We start from the raw sequence: 4711 nt of genomic DNA, 5'->3' as shown, positions 1-4711 counted from the left end.
CGATAAAATGTAGAAAAACCCAATAAAAGTGTCGCTTCTTTTCCACATTGGTTAATATTCAACAAATAAATGAATTCGAATCTAAGTAAGAAAATAAATTCCAGGGACTGAAATGAGTGGCTATATAATATGCCAGAATAGTAGAGAAAATAGACTAGCACTAGACTTATTGTAACGAGATACCTGCATATGGAAAATGGGGTCTCAATTCTCAAAGTAAAATTGAAATTGGCTTCACGAAAACTCAGAGATATCTATAAAACTCATACCGATCTTGTATTGGCATTGTAAAAGATTTTTACAATATCAGTTCACTTAAAGATAAATTGTAAGTAATTATTCATAGAAATATGATTACTAATAAGAAAATTTAATACACACACACATCGACAGCATTAAAATATTAAAAAAAAAAAAAATGTTACTAAGATGCTAGTGGCAAAGGGTAAAAGGTTCCTCCCTGGTGTTGAGGGTTTGAACTTGATTGACGGGATTATGTTATATTTGAGTCGACGTCTATTGGAATAGCCTCTACTCTACAAAGGTAGGGTAAGGTCTGCGTACATCCTATCCTCTGTACCCACTTGTGAGATTATACTAAGTATGTCGTTGTTGTTGTTGTTGTTGTTGACAGTATTAAAATATTTACCGGTAATTACCTTTCATAAGAGGTGGTACAAAGGTAGGTTATCTACTACAACATGTAATATGTCAAAATATATAGATAGTCAAGAGTGGGGCAATACGGGTTCGGCTGAACCCAGTAATTTTGGTCCAAACTCTATATTCATACTTTTTTTTTTTTAAATCATTAAACATGTACAAATTATGAATTTTGAACCCAATAATTTTAAAAGATTAAATATCTAACTCATAAACGTCAAATTCTGACTCCGCTCATTGTATGTACTTGTAAAATAAATCATTATGAGAAGAGGGTTTGAAAAAGAGAGTACTGGAAACCGGGCAGGCAAAAGCGTTGGGCCTTCTGCACTTCATTTTGGTATAATCTTGAAAAAAAAACCCTTCTTTCATTATCATTATCTATGAGAGAGAAAGAGGTATAAATGTGATGATACTATTTAATTTCTTTGGGGGGTGGCCTTATATAAAGCTACTAAAGGTTGTTATGTCTTTGCTTCTCTTATAAATCATAGGAGAAAATATTAAGAGAGAGAGAGAGAGAGAGAAAAAAGACCACACTTCTTTCAAGTGCCAAAGGAAAAAGCAAGAAAGTTGTGTGATATTGTAATGGAAGAACAACTTAGCTCTTTAGCAGTTACTCATCTTCTTCAACACTCTCTAAGGAGTTTGTGTATTCATGAAAACTCTCAATGGGTTTATGCTGTATTTTGGAGAATCTTGCCCAGAAACTACCCTCCTCCTAAGTAACAAATTACTTTCCTTTATATTTCTTGTCCCTAACTTCCCTCATATCTTTTTTTTAATTTACCATCTGGTATATGAAATCTATATTGCTCGAACTCTTCAAAGATGTTGCCTCACCTGTGTCGGATCGCCCAAAAATGCGCATACATTTAAAGGATCCGACACCCACCTGACGACATTTTTGAAGAGTCTGAGCAACATAATCAGAAATTAACTAGTCTGACTAATCCTAATTCGTGCATACTTAATTTCATAAACAAGTTACATATGCTAATTATATTCTTTTTCTTCTATTTTTTAAATTAGGTGGGATAGCCAAGGAGGAGCATATGATAGGTCAAGAGGGAATAGAAGGAACTGGTAAATATTTTGCTCATATTCATGTTGTTTCTTATTCTAGTTTTGTTTTTTATTTTCTTGGAAACTTTTGTTAGATTTTTTTTTTTTTTTGGTGTACAAATGATAGGATCTTGGTATGGGAAGATGGTTTTTGCAATTTTGCAGCATCAACGGCTGAGATGAATGCCAGTGAATGTCCAGGATCTTCTGCTAATTATGGAGAATATCAACATTATCAAGGGCTTCAACCTGAGCTCTTTTTCAAAATGTCACATGAAATTTACAACTATGGAGAAGGGTATATAACAAATGAAGAAATATGATGCAAAACTTTAGTCCTTATGAATTTGCTTTATTTTTTATCTTTTGTTAACATTTGCAGTATAATTGGAAAAGTAGCAGCAGATCACAGTCATAAATGGATCTACAAAGAACCTAATGAACAAGAAATCAACTTCTTGTCTGCATGGCACAACTCTGCTGATTCTGTAAGCACATATAATTCTAAGCTTAACTATACATATAGCTTCATATTTAATTTTCAGTACTTTCTGTTATATTTACAACATGTTTTCTTATGCATTTTCTTTTTTCTTTTTTAATAGCATCCTAGAACTTGGGAAGCTCAGTTCCATTCTGGTATAAAGGTAAGTTTCTAAACAAGCTATATAACCCAAAAAATTAGCATCTTCCATAATACATTACATTTCACTTAGATTCTTCGATCAATATTTTGCTTTATCTTCAGACTATAGCTTTGATTGCTGTTAGAGAAGGTGTCATTCAGTTGGGAGCTGTTCATAAGGTATAACCTTCGTTCTCCTCTCTCCAAAACCCTTAAAAACCAACACTACATCAATTGAGAGATTTTATGTTCCGTGCACTGATAATATAAAGAATTTTAACACTATCAGGTTATGTTGACCTATGTTGCTTGGACTCTCCAAAAATGATGCCGCACCCGTGTCGGATCCTTCAAAAATGCACTACTTTTGGAGGATCCGACACGCACCCGTGTCCATTTTTGAAGAGTCCGAGTAACATAGATGTTGACCTACAACATGTGACTTTCGATATTAAGCCTGATATATAGTAACTTAGAAAATAAGGTAATAATCTGCTAAAACTGGTTTATACTGTTAGTTTATATAATTTAAATCCATAACTAATATACTTGAAACATATATGATGGATTATATAGGTTTTCTTTCGCAATTATGTATTTTCGAAGCTTATCGGCCCAACTAATTATGCAGGTTATTGAAGACCTGAGCTATGTGGTGTTGCTAAGAAAGAAGTTTAGTTACATTGAAAGCATTCCAGGAGTACTATTGCCACATCCATCTTCATCAGCATATCCTTTCAAGGTGGATGGGTACGGAGTGCCACCGGACGCGTGGCATTTCCAAGCTAATTTAGCAGCAGCAGCTCCAGCACCAGCCGAATTGTACGAACATTTCAATCAACATCAACACGTGAAGATCACGCCATCAATGAGCAGCTTGGAAGCGCTTCTTTCCAAGCTGCCCTCCGTCGTTCCAGCAGATCTTTGCTGGAATGACGGGTCCAACACCCGCCTATTATGAGTACCAACCCCAATATAGGCCTAGTGTTGAAATGTTGGGGTTGGAGAAAGTGGCAAAAGAGGAGTATGATGAAGAGGAGGAGAACAATAATGAAGAAAAAAATAGGAATAATCATACTAGTAATGAGAAATTAGATCATCATGGTGGAGAGAGTAGTGGTTCAATGTCATCTTATAGTCATCACCATTATCATCAACAACAACATTATGGTTATCATCATGATTTGAATGTAAGTAGCAGCATGCCCAATAATGGATATTAGATGTTATGATGGTAATTAAGGGTATTGTTTGGAATGTACTATTTAGATTGTATTAGGATTCTCCACAGCTAACAAAGTAATTGTAGTTTCTTGCTTTCTTGTTTCACTCTGTGTTGTGGTGAATTTTGGAAATATTCCCTTCCCTGCGTACTTTCTTGTGCCTACTAAAGAACTTTTCCCCTACTTTAACATCTACGTGCTTATAGGCTATACCATCAACCTTTATCGAAGTCGAACTTTGATATAATTTTCATTCACAAGAAAAATCCATTGTTAAGAATTTATATTTGGCACTTTCAATTGATCAATACTAAAAAAAAAAAAAAAAATTAAAAATTAAAAAAATAAAAACGAGATTTAACCTTTTGTAGTACTATTTGTTGCTTCATCTGTTTTGTATCCCGTTATTTTTGCTGTATTATTAACCCTAGTTCGTATTCTTCTTTTCTATCGAGCCGAGGATCTATCAGAAACAGCCACTCTACCCGTAAGGGTAACTTCTGAGTGCATCCTACCTTCCCCAGAGCCCACTTATAAGATTTCACTGGGTATGCCGTTGGAGGGGGGAAATCAACACTCAATGGGGAGAAATAAGGAGGAGGAAATTCTCACTTCAAAAGAAAAAGAAAAAAGCAGTGAATACGTGATAGTGGGTAAAAGAGCATCAACCGTACAAGGGGACCGTTCAAAAAGATTCACTTGGAAATGAACCTTTTGAAGGAGTTGATTGCATTGCAATGGCAAAAAAGAGTTTCCATATGATATGACATAGTAGTAATCATTTCACTAAGAAAAATGAAATAATGCAACTGAGATATCACAATAAAAATTGTGGTGCCTTCTTTCCCTCTTTCCTCCCATTTATTGTCACCTCAACATATAAACTCATTAACACGGCCCGCTACAGAAAGTTCTACCATTGATGCGTCAATTTGAGGACTCCCTATGATCTTTTCCCCTTTAATTTCTTTCTCCTGGAAAAAAATGGCAAGCCCCCACGGAGTGGGAACTGAGATTTTACTAGCAAGTAGAAGATTTAACGAACAATATATGATTCCTTATCAAGTTCTAACATTGAATGTACGTAATTGGTTGAACATAAGATGCTATAGTACACGGACAAACAAAGAAATGT

At 34.9% G+C, this 4711-nt stretch overlaps 1 pseudogene; it reads left to right on the top strand.

The window, feature by feature from the left end:
• The first annotated feature begins 1047 nt into the window (after positions 1-1047).
• On the top strand, positions 1048-3682 carry LOC132067368 (transcription factor LHW-like; annotated as a pseudogene).
• The last annotated feature ends 1029 nt before the right edge of the window (positions 3683-4711 follow it).

Source organism: Lycium ferocissimum, chromosome 8 (genome assembly GCF_029784015.1).
Source record: "Lycium ferocissimum isolate CSIRO_LF1 chromosome 8, AGI_CSIRO_Lferr_CH_V1, whole genome shotgun sequence".
In the NCBI taxonomy this organism is placed as follows: Eukaryota; Viridiplantae; Streptophyta; class Magnoliopsida; order Solanales; family Solanaceae; genus Lycium; species Lycium ferocissimum.
This window is presented reverse-complemented; position numbering and strand designations above follow the sequence as displayed.